This window comes from Hyperolius riggenbachi, chromosome 4, assembly GCF_040937935.1.
Source record: "Hyperolius riggenbachi isolate aHypRig1 chromosome 4, aHypRig1.pri, whole genome shotgun sequence".
Taxonomy (NCBI): domain Eukaryota; kingdom Metazoa; phylum Chordata; class Amphibia; order Anura; family Hyperoliidae; genus Hyperolius; species Hyperolius riggenbachi.
The window spans coordinates 205806268-205831546 of NC_090649.1; the positions used below are offsets into that span (position 1 = coordinate 205806268).

At 46.5% G+C, this 25279-nt stretch overlaps 2 long non-coding RNA genes across 2 annotated transcripts in view; one reads left to right on the forward strand and one right to left on the reverse strand.

The window, feature by feature from the left end:
- LOC137571716 (uncharacterized) overlaps nucleotides 1-10055 on the forward strand; it is a 24180-nt gene extending 14125 nt beyond the window's left edge. The window contains exons 4-5 of the long non-coding RNA XR_011031413.1: nucleotides 117-256; nucleotides 7065-10055. This is a non-coding gene — a long non-coding RNA (uncharacterized lncRNA). The remainder of the gene's footprint in view (nucleotides 1-116; nucleotides 257-7064) is intronic.
- The window catches only part of LOC137571719 (uncharacterized), a 230080-nt gene that overhangs the window by 129222 nt on the left and 75579 nt on the right, over nucleotides 1-25279 (reverse strand). The window lies entirely within an intron of this gene.

Consider the following 25279-nt stretch of genomic DNA (forward strand, 5'->3'; position numbering starts at 1 on the left):
CAGGGAGCCTACAACCCATCAGGATGTTAATCAGAATCTTCCTGTGGTAAGGAAAGTACTGGTCTGTTGCTGCTTGCGAGGTCATATGATCAGTTGTGTTTCTGCTGCTTAATTAGGAATGAACACCAAAGCCCATCCACCAACCTGCAGGAAGAACACAATACTCTGGAAGGCGGAGTTCCTCTACAGCGAGTGATGGTCTGATAATGTGAAACCTGCAGGATCTAACCCCTTGGAGAACTGTAAATATCTAGAGGTATTTACGGTTTTAAAATTTCTTATTAACTTGTCACTTTCTCTATGCACTGTTTCAGGCAGCCTCTTCTGTGTTGCTTTACTGGTAGTGATATCAGTTTATATTTCCCCCCTAGTCTTCCATAGCGGAGCAGAGCTTTTCAGCGCAGGTAGATTTGGGCACAGCCGGCGCCACCATAGACTGTAATAGGAATTACAGCTATAGCGACGCTCAGTGAGTAACGTCAGCGCCGACGCTCAGTGAGTAACGTCAGCGCCGTCAGAAGACGGAGCCGAAGTTGCTTTTAAAACCCAATAATTCGGCCTCCTGCAATAGCTGGAAGCCGAATTATATCATTTCCCACTATCCATGGCGGCCTGGAGGGGGAATAGTAATTAACATGGCCAGGACTTGTACCGGCTGTATCCTGCGCCTAAGTCTACCGGCGCCTATTTCAAATGTATGGATCCATAGCACTGTATATAGGACAACATTGACAATGGTGGGTGATACACAGGTAATGCCTATTAAACTAGGAATTTGCCAGCAATACAAGAACTTATTGTGATAAGAAAAACCTCATACAAGGTTTCTGTTGCAAGGTTTTAAAGGGAACCAGAGACAAACGATCTCTAAAAATTAAGAAAAATGTTATACATACCTGGGGCTTCCTCCAACCCCATAAGCCTGGATCGCTCCCACGCCGCCGTCCTCCGCTGCCTCTATCGCTGGTACCAGGTCTTCCGCATGCACAGGGGCTCCTTCCGGCGCTGTATGTATGCGCCTGCGCAGTACGGAGGGAGCGCACTGCGCTTGCGTCGACTGGCCGAAATGACGGGACTCGGTACCGGCGGAGAAAGGCGGCATGGGAGTGATCCAGGCTGATGGGGCTGGAGGAAGCCCCAGGTATGTATAACATCTGTGGTCTCTGGTTCTCTTTAAAGGGAAGGTTCAGGGAGGGTGGGTTAAAAATAAAAATCAAATTCCACTTACCTGGGGCTTCCTCCAGCCCGTGGCAGGCAGGAGGTGCCCTCGCCGCCGCTCCGCAGGCTCCCGGTGGTCTCCGGTGGCGCGCCCGACCTGGCCAGGCCGGCTGCCAGGTCGGGCTCTTCTGCGCTCCAAGGCCCGGAACGTCTGCGTCCCACGCCGGCGCTCTGACGTCATAGGACGTCCTCCGGGCTCTACTGCGCATGCGCAGAACTACTGCGCATGCGCAGTAGAGCACGGAGGACGTCCGATGACGTCAGAGCGCCGGCGTGGGACGCAGAAGTTCCGGGCCTTGGAGCGCAGAAGAGCCCGACCTGGCAGCCGGCCTGGCCAGGTCGGGCGCACCACCGGGAGCCTGCGGAGCGGCGGCGAGGGCACCTCCTGCCTGCCACGGGCTGGAGGAAGCCCCAGAGGAAGCCCCAGGTAAGTGGAATTTTGATTTTTATTTTTAACCCACCCTCCCTGAACCTTCCCTTTAAAGCGGAATATAACCCTGCATTTCAACTTTGCTCTTTATTTACAGCATATTATATGCAAAAAGCATTTTTTTTTACTAGACCAGCATTGGAAGGGTTAAACACAGAGGTTTTAAGTTCCGAGCAGACGTTCAGATACATTCTATTTAGTTATATGTATATATTTAGAAATGTTACACACTCTAGCTGTCCTCCAACTCCTTCTCAGTGAGAGAGATGAGTCACAATAAACACTTAGATACATTTGTGTAAACAAAAAGTATCTAACTCAAGTTCGGATGCGTCTGCAAAAATCTCCAGGGACTTTAAAGCCCTGTGTAACCCTTCCAATGCTGGTCTAGTAAAAAAAAAATGCTGGTTGCATATAATATACTGTAAATAATGTTTTAGAGCAAAGTTGAAATGCAGGGTTATATTCCGCTTTAAGTATCAGGATATAATAAAACAATCTGGTCTGTACCACATTCTATAATTTCTTATACAGTAGAATATAATTATAGCAAACTCTAATATAGTAAACTCAGTCCTCAGGTCCCAGCAAATGCGTCTGTATAAATACAGTGGGTTGCAAAACTATTTGGCCCCCTTGAAGTTTTCCACATTTTGTCATATTACTGCCACAAACCTGAATCAATTTTATTGGAATTCCACATGAAAGACCAACACAAAGTGGTGTACACATGAGAAGTGGAACAAAAATCATACATGATTCCAAACATTTTTTACAAATAACTGCAAAGTGGGGTGTGCATAATTATTCGGCCCCCTTTGATCTGAGTGCAGTCAGTTGCCTATAGGCATTGCCTGATGAGTGCTAATGACTAGAGTGCACCTGTGTGTAATGTAATGTCAGTATAAATACAGCTGCTCTGTGAGAGCCTCAGAGGTTGTCTAAGAGAATATTGGAAGCAACAACACCATGAAGTCCAAAGAACACACAAGACAGGTCAGGGATCAAGTTATTGAGATATGTAAAGCAGGCTTATGGTACAAAAAGATTTCCAAAGCCTTGAACATCCCACGGAGCATTATTCAAGCGATCATTCAGAAATGGAAGGAGTATGGCACAACTGTAAACCTACCAAGACAAGGCCATCCACCTAAACTCACAGGCCGAACAAGGAGAGCGCTGATTAGAAATGCAGTCAAGAGGCCCATGGTGACTCTGGACGAGCTGCAGAAATCTACAGCTCAGGTGGGAGACTCTGTCCATAGGACAACTATTAGTCATGCACTGTACAAAGTTGGCCTTTATTGAAGAGTGGCAAGAAGAAAAGCATTGTTAACAGAAAGCATAAGAAGTCCCGTTTGCAGTTTGCCACAAGCCATGTGGGGGACACAGCAACCATGTGGAAGAAGGTGCTCTGGTCAGATGAGACCAAAATGGAACTTTTTGGCCAAAATGCAAAACACTATGTGTGGCGGAAAACTAACACTGCACATCACTCTGAACACACCATCCCCACTGTCAAATATGGTGGTGGCAGCAGCATGCTCTGGGGGTGCTTCTCTTAAACCGGGACAGGGAAGCTGGTCAGAGTTGATAGGAAGATGGATGGGGCCAAATACAGGGCTAACTTGGAAGAAAACCTCTTGGAGACTGCAAAAGACTTGACTGGGGCGGAGGTTCACCTTCCAGCAGGACAACGACCCTAAACATAAAGCCAGGGCAACAATGGAATGGTTTAAAACAAAACCTATCCATGTGTTAGAAAGGCCCAGTCAAAGTCCAGATCTAAATCCAATCGAGAATCTGTGGCAAGATCTGAAAACTGCTGTTCACAAACGCTGTCCATCTAATCTAACTAAGCTGGAGCTGTTTTGCAAAGAAGAATGGGCAAGGATTTCAGTCTCTAGAAGTGCAAAGCTGGTAGAGACATACCCTAAAAGACTGGCAGCTGTAATTGCAGCAAAAGGTGGTTCTACAAAGTATTGACTCAGGAGGCAGAATAATTACGCACACCCCACTTAGCAGTTATTTATTTGTAAAAAATTGTTGGAATCATGTATGATTTTCAATCCACTTCTCACATGTACACCACTTTGTATTGGTCTTTCATGTGGAATTCCAATAAAATTGATTCATGTTTGTGGCAGTAATGTGACAAAATGTGGAAAACTTCAAGGGGGCCGAATACTTTTGCAACCCACTGTATGTATGATTTAGTAAACTACTTTTCCTGGTCCCTTGGAGTTTACTATAAAGGGATTCTACTATAACCTCAAGTGTAAGACACACAACAGATTCCATAGGCGCATTATTTACCAAAACTTTAAAATCTAATTTTAAATTTTTTTTTAATTTTTTTTTTTATCTATACAAAACATTGTGATTGAAACAGTATGGTTTATTTTTCTCCTGCCTGTAGAAATTCCATAGTACAATAATCATCCACTGGTACAGGTACGTGTCTAGGTAGAACCAGTACACCAGTGACCTGAAAAAAAGTAGGGCAAGGCTCTGCGCTTTCAGGAGATGGCTGGAACAGTTGGGTGAGATGAGGAAGCATCCGGTCCTTTCACAGCCGGTGTAAAGGGGCGCAGATACAGTGCTGCCCATAATTATTTATATCCCTGGCAAATTTTGACTACGTTACTTTATTCAACCATCAAGTAATTTTTTTGACAGGAAAAGATAACACGATGTACAAGAGGCATTATTGTGGGGGAAAAAAGCATTTCTCAGCTTTTTATTTATATTTGAGCAAAAAGTGTCCAGTTCAAAAGTATTTTTACCCTTATCAATCAATGCAAAGGCCTTTATTGGCTATTACAGCAATCAAACGCTTCCTATAATTGCAGATCAGCTTTTTGTATGTCTCCAAGTATGTTTGCCCATTCATCTTTAGCAATGAGCTCCAAATATTTAAGGTTGGAGGGTCGTCTTCCCATTACCCTGATCTTTAGTTTCCTCCACAGATTCTCAATTGGATTCAAGTCAGGACTCTGGCTGGGCCATTCCAAAATGTTAATGTTGTCTGCTAACCATTTCTTCACCACTTTTGCTATGTGTTTTGGGTCATTGTCATGCTGAAATGTCCACTGGTGCCCAAGACCAAGTTTCTCTGCAGACTGCCTGATGTCTTTGAGAATCCTCATGTATTGCTCTTTTTCATGGTGCTGTTTACTGTGAGTAGGTTCCCTGGTCCATTGGCTGAAAAACATCCCCAAAGCATTAGGTTTCCACCACCATGCTCGACAGTGGGGATGGTGTTCTTTGGGTTGAATGCTTCTACATTTCACGCCAAATGAAGGAAACGTCATTGTGACCAGACAATTAAATTTTTGTTTCATCTGACATAACACAGAAGACCAGAAGTCTTCTTTTTTTTTTTTGTCCAGATAAGCATTTGCAAAGGCCAAGCAAGCTTTTGTGTGCCTTATCTGGAGAAGTGGCGTCCTCCTTGGTCTGCATCTGTGGAACCCAGAAGTGTGCAGTGTCCGTTGGTTTGTTTGCTTTGAGACATTGCCACCAGCAGATAAGGTGTCATTTTTGGCTCCCGACCACGTCCAGATTCACCATGGCCTTGGTGGTGATCCTTTGTGTTTTTTTTTGTTTGTTTTTTTTTTGTTTTTTTCCCCCTCACTATCCTGGCCAGAACAGGTGTCACTTTTGGCTTCCAACCACATCCTCTTGAGATTTTCCACAGTGCGGAGCATCTTGTATTTTTTAATACTTTGCACTGTAGCCACTGGAACTTGAAACATTTTAGAAATGGCCGTGTAGCCCTTTCCTGACTTGCGAGCAGCCACAATGTGCAGCTACAGGTCTTCACTGAGCTCCTTTGTCTTAGGGTGCATACACACATCAGACCATAGTCTTTGGAAAATGAAAGATCACAGATTAATTTTACCCCCTTCCATGTAGTATGAGAGCCATACTCTACACAGTCTATTCCAGTGATGGCTAACCTTTGCACTCCACCTGTGGTGGAACTACAAGTCCCATGAGGCATTGCAATATTCAACAGCTCTAAGCATAACTCGGGGAGGCAGAGGCATGATGGGATTTGTAGTTTTGTCACAGCTGGAGTGCCAAGGTTAGCCATCACTGGTCTATTCTATTGAGATGAACTCCCCAAAGATAGAAATCTTTGCAAGATGCCGCACACATGCAAACAGATTAGTATCTGCAAAAGATCCGTTCCTGCAAAATGCATTCATAGTCTATGATGAATGTCTGTTAAACAAGGTGTGTATGAGGATCTGCAGATATCATAGACTATAAATGCATTTTTCAGGAACAGATCTTTTGCAGATACTGATCTTTTGAATGTGTACAGCATCTATGTGTGCAGCATCTTGCAACGATTTCTATCTGATGGGGAGTTCAGCTCAATAGAATAGACTGTGTAGAGCAGGGGTCTCAAACTCAATGTACCTGGTGGGCCGCAGGAGGCGAAGTCAGGATGAGACTGGGCCGCATAAGGAATTTCACAATCGCGGCGCATCGCCGCCTCTGCCCGTCCCTCTCACTCTTCCTTCACAGAGAGGGGCGGGGAGAGGCAGCGATCCGTGTGGCGATTGACGTCAGGAGGGGCAGAGCTGAAGCTGAAAGCTCTGCCCCTTCCAGGAAATGCCGGCGGATTGCCCCCCAGGCGATTTGGGGGCTCTGCAGCCCTCGTTTAGCGGCGGGGATGCGGCGGATTACTTGGGAGCACTGAAGCGAACTATAAGGAAGCTTTTGCCAGCGAGGGCCACAAAATATTGTATCGAGGGCCGCAAATGGCCCCATGGGCCGCGAGTTTGAGACCCCTGGTGTAGAGTATGGCTCTCATACTACATGGAAGGGGGTAAAATTGGTCTGTGATCTTTCATTTTTTAAAGACTATGGTCTGATGTGTGTATGCACCCTTAGCCTTGACTGTCCAAAAACCAAGTGCAGAGAGCTGCTGTTTTTCACCTGTTGAGTTGATTAAAACAGCTGTCCCCAATTAATCAGGATGCTTTGAAAAAGCTTGGACTATTTGGAATGGTATAGATTTTTGGGTTTTCCCACAGATTGACAGTTTGTGAAAGGTATGAATAATTTTGGACTGTACACTTTTTGCTCAAATGTAAATAAAAGCTGAGAAATGTTTTTTTCCTACAACAATGCCTCTTGTACATCTTATTATCTTTTGGGAGACACCTATGCCATTTCCCATCAAACAATTACTTGCTGGTTGAATAAAAGTAGCTTAAAGTCAAAATTTTTCAGGGGTATGAATAATTATGGGCAGCACTGTAAGTGTATTTTTTTATTATTTCACAACCATGAAAGTAGTGAAGTAAGGAAATCTACTTTAAAAAGTTCATATTTGACATCTGAATTTTTTTTTTTTAATCTAAATGGTTTAATGCAACCTTTTTTTTCTTCTGTTTAGGATGATCAGGTGATGTGTAACGACCTTTAGGAATGAGATGATTGGTGCTTCATTTATTTCCAATAAAGGATGCACTTGTGAAGCAATGTCTACAGCAAATTAAGCTAGCCTCTGGAGACTTGAATCAGCTGGCAGAATTGCAAAAGGTCACTGAGGGAGTGTCCTTCACTTTAGACTCCTATGAACTGTGAGGTGCCCTACCAACTGTAATTCCAGAATGTGCATCATCTTATGCTCCAGCAAAGCCAATTTTTAATTGTGGTGCAGACATCACGTACTCCATTAACTGAATTAGATGCTGAGTGTTGTGTGAGTTGTCCCTAACATATGGAAACACAAATAGAAATGGCTGGAGTTTTCCCACAGCAGGGTATTGCTGGAAAAACACCCCTAACATCCTATTTCCAGTCTCCTGCTTGCACTGCCTTCTGGCCAAAGTTACAGACACATGCACTGCTTATAAAGTATTTTTATTGAGAAAGTAATCCTTTAGGCCCCTTTTATACTTACTGCGTCACATTACTTTTCCCCTGCCGCAGCTTGTTGCAGTGCCAATTAAAGTCAATGAGGCATGACACACTGCCTGTGGTGCCGGATGAGATGTGTTCCGGGTGTCGCAGGAATAACGCAGAACCTGCGGTTACTCTGCAACTCCCGGCAGTGCACCAACATTTTTTTTTTCTTTTTACTCCAGTCCGAATCACACCGCTACCAAATCATACAAGTATAAAAGGACCCTTACCATGTTTCTGGGAAACAGTTGTACTACACTCCCATTCAGTCTGCATAAGGTTTCTTAGAGGTCCATCCAAATGCATTTCCATTGATAGCAGCACTATGTGCAGAACATTTAGGCCCTTTTGAAAAAATGCTGTGAAATCGTTTGTTAAAACAGCAGGAACAGCCATACTATCCCAGGGAAAAAAACACGTAGAGAACTACTTACTTTTTCTACTTGCATAACAGATATATTGTACTGTAATGTTTTGATTTCTGTTAATTTTATATATTAAAGAGAATTCTGTTCCTGGCATTTTCCATTTTGCTTCACTCTGAAGGCAATACTGATGTCCTTTCCTCCCTTACTTTTTTTTTTTTTCCTCCTAGATTTCAGCAGCTCACTGAACTGCCCTCAGCCAAATAGTGGGGAGCGGGGGCGTGGGAGGGGTGATGGCAGATTTCCAAAAATAGCCAGACTGACTGAGATAAGATCTATTAAAGCAGAAACCTTTCTGAATAGATTGAGTGCTTGCAATGCAGGGTAAGGTTGCAGGCTGCATGTTAAAGCGGACCTGAAATCAGAACTTCCTCTCTGCTCTAAAAGATACACAACAACATAATAACCTTTAAACAAAAAACATGTATTTGTTAAAGCTGCACTGTTTCAACTTCCTGATTCATGGAAGCAGACCTATTAACAGCCTGTGCTTTCAAATGAGCTTATCGGTCATGTCAGTCAGGTGACACAGGTAGAGATCAAATTACAACTTGTGATTAGAGGAGGAGTTAAACAGGCTAAATTATCTAAATACAGGGTGCATTTCTCTAGGTTTTCCTTTTGTCCTGTGCAAGAGTTCAGGTCCACATTAAAGTGGATCCGAGAAACTTTTACTCATTGCATAATTGTGTTCCTTACATATAGTTTATAGGGCATTCCTCAAGCCAAATATTTTTTTTGTTGTAATAGTCTAAATTCCCTATAAACTAAACAAGCCTCGCCCACAGCTCAAAGTGCCTTGGCACTCCATGTAGCAAGGGCTTATGGGAGCTCAGTCTGGGCAGGAGGAGGAGGTTACTAGCCAGAGATTTCAGAGGCAGAGGGGAGTGAGCTGAGGGCTGGAGATGCAGTTGCAGCTTGCCTGTGTAAACAAAACATGGCTGCTCTCGTATCACAAGAATAAATAAACAAACTGTTGAAGCGGTTTGCAGCTAGATATGCTGTGTAAACTATCTAAACTTTAGATAAGATATATTGGCCTCAATTCACTAAGCTTATCTCCTGTCTTTAATAACTCTTCTAGAGTTGTTACCATGTTGATAAGGCATTTAGTATTCAGGAAACATTTTACCTCAGGCAAGCCTAAAGTTAACTCTTCTGTCTTTAAATTAACTCTCCAATCCTTAAAATAACTCCAGAGTTAAAGACAGGCTGTTAATTAACTGCGTGTGAAAATAACTACAGAGGAGGTAAATTAACTACAGAGGAGGTAAATTAACTACAGGAGAGGTAACTTAAGGAATGAAGAGGTAAGATAACTCTCTCACGCGTGGAGGTAAGTTTTCTTTTTTTCTCTTGCTTTATTATCTCTAGCATGATCTTAGTGAATTGAGGCCATAGACAAGTTACTTGTTATAGTTAGTTTTTCATCTCTGATCCGCTTTAAGCACAGAACAATGAATCAATACATTTGAATTTGTGGCTGACAATCCCTTTTTAAATAAACAAACTGTCCATAGCTATGAAAGCAACCTACAAACGGAAAAAAAAATCTAATATTAACTATCTTCTCCTAAAGCCCCCTCTACACCATGCAATTCCCCATGCAATCGATCAAATTCAATTGGATTGATTAAATCGACATGTTCGATCGGCAGCTTGGTCGGTTTGGCACTGGTAACTATGCAAAATCGACCACACTACCGATCGAATCGCGATCGGACATGTTGGATTTAATCGATCCAATTGAGATCGATCGCATGTGGAATTGCACGGTTTAGGGGGGCTTTACGCCAGTATACATTGTCTTGATCTTAAATTGGATCGCACTAATGGAAACTTGTTACCGTGATTAACATTGTTGCCAGTGTCCTTGCATCCACTAGGAGTAAAGAACAATATAAATGTCGTCTTGCTTTTACTGTTTGACTTACTGATGGTGTTGATTGGTAGCATGTGTTTTGGTATAATTGTTTAATTACACTGCATCATATGGCTGCAGACGGCTTAAAAGGATAGCCAAGCTGAAATAAAGTTAAGCTTTATTTACCTTCTTCCAGCGCTGCAGTTCTTTTGTCCTCCAGTGTGCCGCTAGGCCATAAAAACCCTAAGAATCCCCCATGAGTAGATTGCCTAGTCCAAAACCTGTCAGTTCTGTCAGATTTTAACTGCTTACTTTTTCCACTTGAGTGGTCCTCTAATTTTCCAGTAAATCCTGAACAATGTGAGGTGATAAGCTTGCAAGTTTGAGCTGCTTGTCACCTCTAATTGCATATGGCCCACTGAGCTCTTATCATAGCTGGGATACAGGTTATCATGCAGTTCATAACGGGCTGTCTCTATACTATGCTGGTATTTCTGATAGTTAACCATTAACAAAATGGTTCTTGCAGTCAATACTGATGTTCTGAAAAGCTTCCAGATGAATTGTGCAATTTGGCTTGTGAACAAGGCCTCCCCGCCAACAGTTTAGCCCCGCTACAGACCATTATTTAAGCTGATCACAAACTAACTGCTCTGATATGAACTCTCTCATAGAGAATCATTGCACAAGTACTTTCAGGGTGATTTTGAAAATCGCCTGCACTTAAAATGTAACAAAAAGGCCCCATTCACACTTGAAAGCGCAAAACCACAGCGATTACCACCGGCGTTTTGCGGGAGTGATTTTTTTATTATTTTCCTGCGATTACACGCGGAAAAAAATCACTGGACATTGCATCGATTTTATTATTTAATTTTTTTCTCTGTGATCGTGCTTAGCGCTTCTATAGCACTGAAACGCGATCGGTGGGAAATTGCCTGAAAATGGTGCAGGCTATGCGTTTGGCGATTTGTGTTACTCGCAGGCGATTAACGCAAATCGCCCAAGTAAGAACGGGCCCATAGGGTTTAATGGCACTAGCGCTTTGTAAAGCGCTAGCGTTTGAGCATTTTGCCAAAATTGCCAGCAAAACGCTCTAGTGGGAATGGGCCCTTAGTGGATGCTTAGTTATATAAGGCAATCTAGAAATGCCTGTTGCTCTGTAATCAGGCTTCAGTCGGGCTGCTCTGCACATGCCTGGCTGCACGCTCCTGTCAGAGTACGCACAGAATGCTTCTGGCTGTAGAAATGCATGCGCAGAATGGCCAACTGGCGGGAATGAAGCCCAATTACAGGGTAGGATAACGGAGCTACCTGGGAGGACAGCGAGGGAGGCATCACAGGTCAAGGGGCTGGAGGAAGCCCCAGGAAAGAATCCATGCATTTATTTATACCACCTCAGGTTAACTTTAAGAGATGGTGTACTAGAATGTATTAATGTACCAAAATAAATGTGTGTGTGTGTGTGTGTGTGTGTGTATGTATGTGTATTAGGCCTGAACGATTTTAGGAGAAAATTGATTGAGCGATTTCTGTCCAAAATCACGATTTTCGATTCAGGATTTCCTTCATATCAAGCATTGTTCCCCTCCTCTGTACGCCTCTGGCCCCGTCTCTCTTTGTGCACTCTGTGTCTCTTTGTGTCCCCTCTGGGTCTCTTTGTGGCCCTTTTGTCTGTGCCTGCTCTGTGACTCTCTCTCTGTGCCTGCTCTGTGCCCCACTCCCTGCCCCCAAGCTGCGGCAGTGCTGGACATACCTTCCATCAATGCAAGTCTATCCACTTCGCCTCCTGCAGGCTCTATTGCATGGCATACTTCCTGTATGTCATGTGACATACAGGAACCAGGAAGTATGCACTTTAGTCTGCAGATGGCAAGAGTACGGACAGCGTTGGTTTTGTGTGAAAGGTATGTCCAACACTGCTGATGATGTGGGCCGCACGCGCCCAGACTTTGGGTAATTTTGAAGCTGCTTCTTCAAACTTCCCCATGCGGAAATGTCATTGCGATACTCGCCGCTTTGACTATTCCGAAATTGTGATCTTGGTGATCGCGATTTCGGTTTAAATTCAATTTATCTTTCAGGCCTAATATGTGAGTGTGTGTGTGTGTGTATGTTTATATGTCATAGATGACTTCAAAATTTTACATCTTAAATTGTAAACTTTGTGTTACGCGAATGGACTTAAAGTGTGACTGTCGGGCATAAAATAAATCAATTCTTTATTTTTATCTGGTAAACAAGTAATAAGGTTTCTAACCAGGCAATCCAAAAGTTAAAATCCCTATTACTTGTTGATAAATGATCATTCCCCAGTTTACCTGACTCTTATTTGGTACACACAAAATCTGGTACACAGCAACTGCAGGGCATGCTAGGTTCTCCTTTTTTTGCTTCTCTAGTAGAGAAATAGAAGTAGAGAAGCAAAAGATGACAACCCAGCATGCCCTGCAACTTCCTTTTTGTGTACCAAATAAGAGTCAGGTAAACTGGGGAATGATCATTTATCAACAAGAAAAGTAATAGTGATTTTAACTTTTGGATTTGCTTGGTTAGCATCCTTATTACTTGTTCACCAGATAAAAATAATTGATTTTTGATTTTATGCCCGACAGTTACACTTTAAAGAGTCTGAAGCGAGAATAAAACTCACTTTTTACCTTCTATTCAGCAGGGGCATGTTTGCCCCTGCTAAAACGCTGCTCTCCCACGGCTGAACGAGAGGTCTTTACCCCCCAAATCCCCTCCGTGCTGTGCGGGGAGAGCTTCCTGTTGAGGCAGGGCTAATGGCCGCTAGGGATGATCGGAAAGAGCAAATTCCGTTCCGCCGGAAATCACGGATTCAGTCAGTGTTAAATTCCGCCGGATTTGTACGAAATTCCGCGGGATTCCGTCGGAAATTTTTTTTTAAAAAATCGCTAAAGTAACCCTGTTTATCCTACATGATAGCCCATAGACCCTATTAACCCTCCTCCCTTCCTCCTCTGGCTTTCAAAATACTATAATTCCCTGGAAGACGAGACCCTCCTCCCCTCCAGGAGGAGGGAGGAAGAAATTAGTTAGGTTAGTAAGTCAATTTGAATTCCGTAAAATTCTGCAGAATACAAACATTTTCAGCGGAATTCTGTTTTAGTTATTGCAATTCCGTTCCGTGATATCGGAACCGGAATCACCAAATTCCGTCAGGAATCACGGAATTTACAATTCCGCGGAATCCAGCGACCATCCCTAATGGCCGCAGCCCTACCTCTCAGCGTATCTTTCAGCGCTGATCGCCGCCTCTTCCTGCCCCTCTGTCTTCCTTCACTGAGAGGGGCGGGGAGAGGCGGAGATCCGCCGCTGATAGACGCGCTGAGAGGCAGGGCTGCGGCCATTAGTCCTGCCTCCAGGAGCAGCAAAATCTACGACCAAGTTGGTTGTGGATTTTGCAGGGTGGGATTCGGGGGGTAAAGACCCCTCGTTCTGCCGCGGGATAGCTGCGTTTTAGCAGGGGCAAACATGCCCCTGTTGAATATAAGGTAAAAAGCGAGTTTTATTCTCGTTCCAGTGTCTCTTTAAAGGATTATAAAGATGTTAAAAGTATAATTTTCAATAAAATATAATGAAAGAATGATAGCCAAATCTTTTGAAGTCAAGTCACATTTTTCATCCTGCTTGATGGGCAGAATTTTATGTTTTACATCTTTTAAAGTTAGCTAACAAATGGTATCACCTTGATTCAAAGCTTTGCTTTCACTGATGACCAACACAGGACAAAACTCTACTGCTGCTGGGTGTGCTTTTGTTGTACACTAGATGGCAGCATCTCCAGATGTAATGAACATAAACACATTTAGTTAGGTCATAAGAAAGTTCTTATAGCTTTAGGTATTTACTCCTGCACTGAGACTCCATAATGCTTAGGTTTTTACCTGAGGTGATGGGCCAGTTTAAGAACAAATGAATAAAAATGTACGTAAATTTCCACTCTGGTTTTTATATATCACCTTACAGAGACTGCACAGGCACAGCATAGTATGTCCGAGCCAGAGGGCATCAACCCAGGGTACAGAATGGGACAAATTACTGGAGAACGGAGGGTGATGCAAGGGCATAGGAGGTGCGGTAAGCATCTACACCATTCCCCCCACACACAGTATCCATATTATTATTTTTTTAGATATTTAAGCACTAAGGTATTCTTTTAAAGAACTTCTGAGGCAATAAATCTATTTATTTTACTCTACTCACCTGGGGCTCTTCCAGCCCCTTGCAGGCAGCTCAGTCCCTCGCTGCAGCTCCAGTGGTCCGCTGTGTCCCGATTTGGCTGCCCACAATAATGGCAAACTACCGTCTCTTCAGCGCCTGGGCGGGTACTCGTGCCTTCACATCCACGGCAGTATGTGCCAGATGATGTGGATGCGCATGCACAAGTGCCCACAGAGGCGAGCAGACATCATTGTGAGTGGCCAGCGGGGAGCTGCATGCAGAGGATAATCTGCAATCTTCCCTAGAGATAGCCTCGGTGAGTAAAACTCCCCAATCTCCACTCACAGCGCCGCCAAGGTGATCGGTGGAGGGAGAGTGGGTCGGGAGGGAGGGTTGATCAGTGGAAGGAGGAGGGGGATTAGGATAGTTGCATGGTGACACATTCCTGGCTAACTTGTACTGCAGCCCCTATAGCTGCTAACTACAGGGACACTTATTCCTGGTGAACCTATACTGCTGCAACTATAGCTGGCTAACTGTACTGGGGATATTTATATCTGGCTACCTATACTGCAGCACCTATACCCACCATTGGCATGCTGATCCCTCGTACCATTGTGTACCTCCAATAGCTTGCCCAGTGTCCTTTTCCATGTTCCTTGGCAGATTTGCTTCTCCCTCAGTGATGATGTGGTCCCGGCTATTGGTGTTGATGCCAGGGCCACGCAGCGTATTCAACATCTGGCGGCAACGTTTTTTGTTTTGAATTCAATACAATAACCTGCATTTCATTCAATATTTTAAAAAAATTTGATTACGAAAAAAAACTCTATTTTAAATTAATTGAACCACTTTTTGCACAGACATCCTGGGGAAACTGAACGCCAAGGAGGTTAAGAGTGTGGTTCCTGAGGGAGCAAGAATCTGAAAAAATTTTATGGAGTTGCCTGACTATCCTGCTTATCCTCTGACTCTATTAAATTTAGCCATAGACCCTGAAGAAGCATGCAGCAGATCAAGTGTCTCTGACAATTTTGTTTGACAAGATTAGCTGCATGCTTGTTACTGGTGTAATTCAAACACTACTGCAGTCAAATAGACAAGCAGGCCTGCCAGGCAACTGGTATTGTTTAAAAGTAAATAAATATGTCAGCCTCCATATCACTCTCATTTAGCATTAACGTTAAAGCATTTTCAGAGGCATCAAACTGCATGAAAAACAGCAGAGCATGGTGAGGATGGATTAGAATAGGAGCAGAGGTACACTGTTTTTAACTTCAAAAAAAGATTCTTTGGCTTTGTTTCATCAGTACAGAATATTAGCTTAGCTGTGATGTCACACAGGCACCCCACATGCTACATGCAGTGCAAGTTGTTTGGGCACCGCGGTAGGGGACAGCAGACAGGTATTTGAATGCACAGGGGAACATATACATTTTGGGCAGTGACGGATGTGGTGTAATGAGGCTGATTCCCGAGAGCTCTTGGTCTGAAAACAATTGGGAACAGGCCTGTGGTGTAAGGGCAACTAAAAGATCTCTTATCTGATCAGGTTCTCTCAGAGAGAGATCTGACTCTTGGTCAAACATGGCCGTCTTTAGACCTAGTTTGGTGTATACCTGGCTTTGACAGTATTTTGTTAGTAAATAGAAGGATGGAGGGTATGGATGCCACCAGCCCCCAACAAACATATTTCAATTTCACAGGGTAAAATAGTGTCTGATGTGCCTCTTCTGATGGTTTTTTTTTTTCTATACAGGTTTATAGGCAGGGAACATACTTGACCATTTTCGTGTGTGTTTTCTGCAAAGAAAACTGGATTTAAATTGAGAACTCATGTTAATCAATGGGCGAGTTCAGAGAAATGAAAGACAAGTGTGTCCCCTGCCTTAAGAGCTCAAACGCACTAGCGGATCATTCAGAAACAGTTGTCAGTCTGCCGACAGACTGTACACACGCTCTACTATCTAGACCGCCCGCCCAGCGGGAGGGTCTGACGGACCTGTCGTTCCTTATAGTAGTGCGTGTGTACGCACCTTAAGCATGCATGATTACAGTAGCGCTGTGCGCACAAGCATTGTAATGAAGCATAGCTCTAATCTGATGAGATGGTAGAGTTTATTGTGTATACATGTTTATATTGTGAACTGAGGAGATGACATCACTTGTTGATCACTGTTTTGGGTGGGGTGTTAGAGGATTAAGTAAGTATATAGGAGTTGACTACCATGTCTGATTGTAACCACACGCCTTGATAAAGGGGGACCCTGCGAGGCCCCCAAAACAATTGTCGGCTACTTCTGTGGATATGATGGCTCAATAAAAGAGCGTGATTTCTTGCAAATACGGAGTGCTGGTATACTTGATGATATTCAATGTAAATCCTGTCTACAGCACAGTCCTATTTTAGTAAGGGGACTTTTTGGTTTCTTTTGGCCCCTTACAACTGTAACCAAGCATCTCAGGGTGACCCAAACCACTAGGAATGTATAGGGCAATCTTGTGAGGGAAAAAAACCCTCAGTAGTGAAGTTGTTAAAATTGTCATGGAAATGTGGCAAAAATCACTGCAAATACGCTTAAGTGATTTAAATACAAGTAGTGTTGCAGCTTGAGCAGCACTCACACAATCACAAATCACTCTCTCTCTCTTTGTTGGCATATGTTACTGCCCTGGTGAGCATGGGCGTCCGCAGAAAATTTTCCAGGAAAGCAAAAAGTGAGGAGCAAAAAGCGGGGTGGCAATCTGGGCTGGTGTCGCGCCAAAAAATGGAGCTACGCGCGCTGCGCCGAAAAATGGGTGTGGTCATGAACCAGAATGTGGGTGTGGTCGTGGGTGGAGACAAGTTTACATGAACTAAGCAATGGTGGGACATTAGATTAGGACAGTGGTGGCGAACCTTTTGGAGGTCGAGTGTCCAAACTGCAAAGTCACTTTACTATCACAAAGTGCCAACAGCAATTTAAACTAAATACAAACGTTTTAACTCATACATGAACATTATGGAAAATTAAGTTGAAAATAAACTGTGAAGATAAACAATTTCATCCATCGTACTCCTGAAAAAATTATTCATTTTTTTTAGAACCTCCAAGTTTCATTTTCTGTTTTAAAAAGCGGAAAAAGTAGGTTTAATGCTATTGTCTCATATGATGATGATTCAGCTTTTTCCATAGTCTCGCAGTTAGCAATCATGTGATCAATTGTGAGCAATCTTGAGGCCCCCAACAAATCATGAGGCCCCTAACAAGACAAAGTCAGTAACCATGAGGCCCGCAACAAGACGAATTCAGCAGTCATGAGGCACATAAATAGACAGCTTTTCACATAAATAGGCAGAATGCCCCCTTAATATGTAGACACCTCTCACCTGGCAGCAGTTCCCCAAAATACACTCAATCGTACAGCAGTGGTTCCCCAAAAATAGGTACCCCAGGTCTATAGGCGTCCCCAGAATAGGTGGCCAGCGGTATAGATGTGCCCAGAACTGGTAGCCAGGGGTAGAGATGTCCCCAGAACTGGTAGCCAGGGGTAGAGATGTCCCCAGAACAGGTAGCCAGGGGTATATGTGCCCAGTATATGTAGTCAGGGGTATATGTGCCCAGTATATGTAGGCAGGGGTATATGTGCCCAGTATATGTAGGCAGGGGTATATGTCCCCAGTATATGTAGGCAGGGGGTATATGTCCCCAGTATATGTAGGCAGGGGGTATATGTCCCCAGTATATGTAGGCAGGGGGTATATGTCCCAGTATATGTAGGCAGGGGGTATATGTCCCAGTATATGTAGGCAGGGGGTATATGTCCCAGTATATGTAGGCAGGGGGTATATGTCCCAGTATATGTAGGCAGGGGGTATATGTCCCAGTATATGTAGGCAGGGGGATATGTCCCAGTATATGTAGCCAGGGGTATATGTCCCCAGAAAAAGTGGCCATTTGTGCCCCAGCAGGAGGGGAGCAGCGCAGAGAAGAGGGAGAGCTATGGGCACTCACCTTAGGGGGCTCTCCCTCCTTCTCTCGCTCTCCCCTCCGGAGTCCGGAATGAAGTGTGCAGCGGCTGGGCAGCGGGCGGAACTTACCTCCTCTCGTCGCACGCGCCGGAAGGATTAGCCGCTACTCTGGTCTGATCCAGACCAGAGTGCGGCAGCAGAACTTCCGGCGCAGGAGCGAGACGAGGTAAGTTCCGCCCGCTGCCTAGCCGCTGCACACTTCATTCCGAGGTGACAGCGAGGGAGAGAGAGCCCCCTAAGGTGAGGGAAGGGGGGGGAGACGTCCGCCCTTCCCCACTGTGCCCATAGCTCTCTCTCTTCTCTGCGCTGCTCCCCTCCTTCTGGCTGCACGGGCACGCAGCCAGGGGGGGGGGCAGCGGGCGGCCAGGCTCGGGCAGATGCCCGGTTTTGCCGTATGTGCGGACGCCCATGCTGGTGAGTATCTTCCTGCTTAACTGGTTAACTTGGTATAGGACTCCACCATAGCCATAGGCATAAGCATAGATCTGAACAAGAAGCCTGGCACTTGAAGTATGGGAGAATTGGGCAGTGGCTCATTCAACCTGAAGAAAGAGTTATTTTCTTTTAAGGAACCAGAAACGAGTATGCAGCTAATCTTGTCAGATTTTTGTAAAAATGATCTGATTTGCATGCTTGTTCAGAGTCTATGGCTAAAAAGTGTTAGAGGCAGAGGAACAGCAGGATAGCTAGGCCACTGGTATTGTTTATAAGGAAATAAATATGGCAGCATCCATATCCCTTTCAATTCAGGTTCCCTTGAAAGCATTGGAAAGCCTCTTCACACTCTTCCATCCAGGACAGAAACTTGGGCAGTGTTTTCTTGGTTAGGTCACTCGGGTTTGGCCAAATGAGTAGAGTAATGGCCCATACTCACGGGCTACATTTGTGGCCTGTCACCAGCACACATGAGCATGTGCGCGACAGGCCGGCGACAGCTCGTTGCCAGGTCCCTCCGCGTACACACGCGGAAGAGGGATCAGCTGTGCGACGGAAGCTGTCACCGACGTTTCTCCCCCGCTGCCGGAAGCTCCGTGTTCTGGAGAGAGGTTGCTGTCGCTAGTCCGCATACTCACGCGGACTAGCGACAGTTGCGGCGGCAACTGTCGCCAGGCGATTGACCACGCCAATTGCCCGGCGACAGCAGCGACAGTTCGGGGTGCGCGCCCGTGTTGCGACTCATACGGGTCGACCTGTCACCGCAACACACGCATGCCGTGTGTTACGGCGACAATAGTAGCCCGTGAGTATGGGCCATAACACAAACTTTCTCATAATAGCAGTTTGCCCTACACCAGGGGTCCCTGAACTTTTTTGGTCATCAATCATCATACTTCAGACTGCTGGGGGGCCTGAACATACATAAAATGATGTTGAAAAACTTTACATTGAATCTAGATACTGTATTTTTTGGACTATAAGACTCACTTTTTCTCCCCCAAAACTGGGGGTAAAAAGTCACTGCGTCTTATAGTCCAAATGCAGGGAGTTCCTGACTTGTGAACGCTTGCCAATATGAACCTCCAACCGGTTGCAATGTCGGGTACTCCCTGTACTGTGCCCATGCAGAGGAGGACACAAAGGGACGTAGAGGGGAACACAAAGGGGCATAGAGGAGGACACAGGAGGACACGAGGGACAGAGGAGGACACAGGGAGACACAAGAGATCCAAGGGCATGAGGTACAAAGGGGGCATAATCCACAAGATGCCCCTTCACCATGAATGGGGTTTAGTATATATTTTTTCCCCTGGCTTTTGTCCTCTAAACCTATGTGCATCTTATGGTCAGGAGCGTCTTATAGTCCGAAAAATACGGTATTTATTTCTCCCAATCTTGCCCGAAGGAGAACTCCCAGCAATATTCAGTCATGCAGTGCCTGAAGAACGTCTTTGTGCACCAGACAGTGAAGCATACCCAGGTGACAACTAGAGATGGCCAGAACCTCCGATTTTCGGTTCGAGAACTTCCGCAAAAAGTTCGGTTCGTGCGAACTTCCGCGAACTGCAATAGACTTCAATGGGGAGGCAAACTTTGAAAACTAGAAAAAATTATGCTGGCCAAAAAAAGTGATGGAAAAGATGCTTCAAGGGGTCTAACACCTGTAGGGGGGCATGGCGGAGTGGGAACAACCAGTGGTGCTCACCGCCAGGTCGTGATCACGCTTACGCGTGGATTCACGACCATTTTGACGCATTCCGCCTCGGACACGCTAAGCCGTGAATAGATTTTCAACCACGAAAATCTGCTTCGGCTTCGCGTGAATGCGAACAGAAATCCGCATTCACGCTCGTGAAACCCGGCGCTGAAGTCATGGTTAGCGGAAATGCGTCAAACTATGCGGAAGTGACACATTACAGGCCAATCAGAGGGCCCCAGCCAGGCCCTAGCAACCAATCACAGGAGGGGAGCCATGATGGAAAAGCTCTGTCCTTGCTAGACTGTGGTGCTGAGAGGATTATCTCCAGGCCATTGTTTGAGCAAGTGCATTTATTGTGTTAAAAACAAAGCGGTTTTTTTTGCTAACACTGCTCTTATACTGTACACAGTTAGCTAGTCAGTGAGTGATTGCTGTAGTTAGTTGTAGTCAGTGTAGTGTAGTGGGAGTGTGGGAGTCTAGTGATTATTTAAAGGGGAACTGAAGAGAGAGGTATATGGAGGCTGTCATGTTTATTTCCTTTTAGACAATACCAGTTGCCTGGCAGCCCTGCTGATCCTCTGCCTCTAATACTATTAGCCATAGCCCCTGAACAAGCATGCAGCAGATCAGGTGTTTCAGTGGGTCAGACTTCTAAGTCTGATCTGACAAGACTAGCTGCATGCTTGTTTCTGGTTTTAACCAGATACTACTGCAGAGAAATAGACCAGCAGGGCTGCCAGGCAACTGGTATTGATTAAAAGGAAATAAACATGACAGCCTCCGTATACCTCTCTCTTCAGTTCCCCTTTAACTGTGTGTAGTGCAGGCAGGTTCAGTGCTGCAGTGTAGTCAGTGTAGTGGGAGTGGGGATTATCTGTGTGTAGTGCAGGCAGCCAGGTTAGTGCAGCTGCAGTGTTCACTTGTATATTCCAGTGACAGTTATACACTTGTACTATTTGCAGGCAGCCAGTCACACCGCCGGCGCCGCCACTCTCTGCCAGCGCTGTTCATTCATTCTGTCAGTGACCTTGTGCCGTGCCCACTGCTCGCTTGCTGGCATATAAGCATCCCATTACACAGTGTGACATCCTTGTGTGCCCACTGCATCCTTCAGTGACCTAGTTGTATATCCAGTGCCCACTGCTGTGCCCACTGCATCCTTCAGTGACCTTGTACTGTGCCCACTGCATCCTTCAGTGACCTAGTTGTATATCCAGTGCCCACTGCTGTGCCCACTGCATCCTTCAGTGACCTTGTACTGTGCCCACTGCATCCTTCAGTGACCTAGTTGTTGTTATGAAAGTGTACCGTTGACCGTTCCACTGAGGAAAGAGTCTCCCGAGTGCAGAGTCTAAGTGACCACGGGTCTTTACCAGAGCACCCCAGGAGGGGGTGATGGGCCGCAACCCCTAGTGGGTTACGGACTACTTAGCTGCCTAGTGCCCACCAGGTTGCACCCAAGAAAGACTCCAACAGTGGTCAGGAGAACAGATGACACCTCGATGTGGAGGCTGGATGGTTGAATGAGGATCCGGTAAGACTGAGGGATTAGAGATCCGGGGTAACTGTGTTAGAGGGATCCAGGTCCGGATAGTAACTGAGGGCAAAGTTCAAATCCGGTAACAAGCTGAGGTCAGGGCAGGCGGCAAGGTTCAGATCCGGTAACAAGCTGAGGTCAGGGCAGGCGGCAAAGGTTCAGATCCGGTAACAAGCTGAGGTCAGGGCAGGTGGCAATCCAGGAGAGTCAGGGACGAGCCAAGGGTCAAAGCCGAGTAGATCAGATCAGGAGTAGTCGAGAAACAGGCCGGGTCGGTAACAAATCAATCAGGAAACGAACAGAGTTTCAGGCTATCTCACACACTAGCTGACAGAGGAATCAGCGTGGAGTGCTGTGAGTCCTTGCCTTTTATACTGAAGGAGGGCTGGCCTACCAATTGAATTACGCGCCACGCATGCGTACTAACGGCCGCAAAGACCAGCGCATGCGCACTGCCATCTTGACGCATGCGTACTCTTGTCCGCCAGGAATGGCGCATGCGTACTTTGTTTGCCCACAGTCGCGGCTTGTACTTCCGCCCTTCCGGCCACCGGCAACCACCATGATGACGCGTCAATACGCGTTCCTCCACACGGGCCACCCGGAAGTGCTGACTTCCGATGGAACACTGAGTATCGTGCCTCCTGCATCGGTGAGGCCCATCTGGACTGCGGATCCCGGGGGGGTTGCTAAGGCCATCAACCCACCGACTTGTGGTAAGATTTCCGCGTGATCCTGACATTTGTATATCCAGTGCCCACTGCTGTGCCCACTGCATCCTTCAGTGACCTTGTACTGTGCCCACTGCATCCTTCAGTGACCTAGTTGTATATCCAGTGCCCACTGCTGTGCCCACTGCATCCTTCAGTGACCTAGTTGTATATCCAGTGCCCACTGCTGTGCCCACTGCATCCTTCAGTGACCTTGTACTGTGCCCACTTCATCCTTCAGTGACCTAGTTGTATATCCAGTGCCCACTGCTGTGCCCACTGCATCCTTCAGTGACCTTGTACTGTGCCCACTGCATCCTTCAGTGACCTAGTTGTATATCCAGTGCCCACTGCATCCTTCAGTGACCTTGTACTGTGCCCACTGCATCCTTCAGTGACCTAGTTGTATATCCAGTGCCCACTGCTGTGCCCACTGCATCCTTCAGTGACCTTGTACTGTGCCCACTGCATCCTTCAGTGACCTAGTTTTATATCCAGTGCCCACTGCTGTGCCCACTGCATCCTTCAGTGACCTTGTACTGTGCCCACTGCATCCTTCAGTGACCTAGTTGTATATCCAGTGCCCACTGCATCCTTCAGTGACCTAGTTGTATATCCAGTGCCCACTGCATCCTTCAGTGACCTTGTACTGTGCCCACTGCATCCTTCAGTGACCTAGTTGTATATCCAGTGCCCACTGCTGTGCCCACTGCATCCTTCAGTGACCTTGTACTGTGCCCACTGCATCCTTCAGTGACCTAGTTGTATATCCAGTGCCCACTGCTGTGCCCACTGCATCCTTCAGTGACCTTGTACTGTGCCCACTGCATCCTTCAGTGACCTAGTTGTATATCCAGTGCCCACTGCTGTGCCCACTGCATCCTTCAGTGACCTTGTACTGTGCCCACTGCATCCTTCAGTGACCTAGTTGTATATCCAGTGCCCACTGCATCCTTCAGTGACCTTGTACTGTGCCCACTGCATCCTTCAGTGCCATTGTACTGTGCCTGGTGCATCCTTCAGTGATCTTGTACTGTGCCCACTGCATCCAGTGATTCATTACTAGCAACATGTCTGGCAGGGTTTCGCGGGGTGAGAGGAAAGGGAGTTCAATTGCCTCAGCCACTTCTGGGACTGCTCCACGTCCAGGGAGAGGACGCCCAGCTGTACGTGGTCGTGATGCAGCAGAAAGGGGGGCAGCAAAGCCTGGGCCGAGTCAGCGGACGCCATTGTCCAAATATTTTAAAGTTTCTTGTCCCCGTGTGGTGGTTGAGCAAATGGAACCTGACGTACTCATGGACATCATGACTTCCTCCCAGACCTCTACTGTGAGCACCACTCCAAGCAGCAGCAGCCAACGTCCCACGCTTGTTGTGACATCCACCCCAGCACCCACTGGTCAGCAGCCCTCCCAGGATGACAGCGTTCTGTCCCTCAGTCCGGCATCTGGGAACCTGCTGATGCAAGAAGCTCAGGACTTACTGGGGACTGATGTGGCAGAGATTGAGATCGGGCCACAATCACAAGCGTTGTTGAGTTCTGGTGATGAAGAAGAGGGGTCTGTGTCTGGGGATGTAGGGACAGAAGAGGAGGCGGGGGAGTCAGAGGAAGAGCTGGATTATGATGATGCTGCTGATGATGACGACGACGTTGTGGACCCTAACTATGTTCAGCCTGCTGAGTCCGTGGAAGAATGGTCAGAGGCAGAGCAGGATGACGAGTCACCTCGGCCTAGGCAAGGATATCGCCATATGTCAGGCAGGGGCATCGGCAGCAGTGGGCGTGGAGGAAGTAGACAGGACACTGCTTCAGCCGGTACCACCACCATGCAACCCCCGGCAACTACTACCACACATTGTTCCGCTGCACCCTCTGCTAGTGGGGGCCGCAGTAAATTAAAGTCACCAGTGTGGGATTGCTTTGAGGAATGTACTGATGACAAAAGGTATGCGGTGTGCAGGTTATGCAGCAAAAGATTGAGCCGTGGGAAAAGTCTGAGCAAGATGGGTACCTCATCCCTCCAGGGCCACCTGAGAAGCCGCCACTGCCGCGAGTATGCGAAGTTTAAGAGGAAGCAGGCACTGCTGGCAGAGGTTCCTGAGAGCAGAAGGCCCACCAGCGCAGCAGCATCATCCCTCCCTCAGGGTCGTGAATCCCCCACAGCAGCAGCAGTAGTAGCACGCAAGCGCTCTTCCACCTCGGCTACTCAGGACACAGACATTGAGGCTGGCAGCCAGTGTTCGTCTCTCTCCTCTGTCTCCCCTGCATCCCAGCGTCGTCAGACCTTGCTGAGCGACACCTTTCAGGGTCTAACCAAACCTCTGCCTCCAAGCCACAGGCGGATCCGCAAACTAAATGGCTTGCTGGCCCAGGCCATGGCATCACAGCTGCTTCCCTACTCCCTGGTGCAGGAGGGGAGCGCCATGCGGACGCTGCTCCAATTTGGCATCCCCGAGTGGCAAGTCCCCAGTCGCCACTATTTCAGCAGGAGCGTGATCCCAGCACTCCACAAGTTTGCGGTGGAAAACGTGGCCTGTTCCCTGGACTACTCTGTGGGCAAGCGGGTCCACGTGACCATGAACTCGTGGAGTAGCAGATTTGGGACAGGTCACTACCTGTCCTTTATGGCCCACTGGGTGACACTGATGGAAGGGAGGGAGGACAAGAGCGCATCAGCCCAGCTAGTGGTGCCACCACGCGGGATCAGGGGGGATGCAGAAGGGTCCTGTCACGACACTCCCTCTGCACCCGGAAAGCAAGCCCGCCTCGGCAGCAGCAGCGCCAAGCCTCGGCACTGCCAAGCCCTTTTAAAATTGGTGACCCTGGGGAA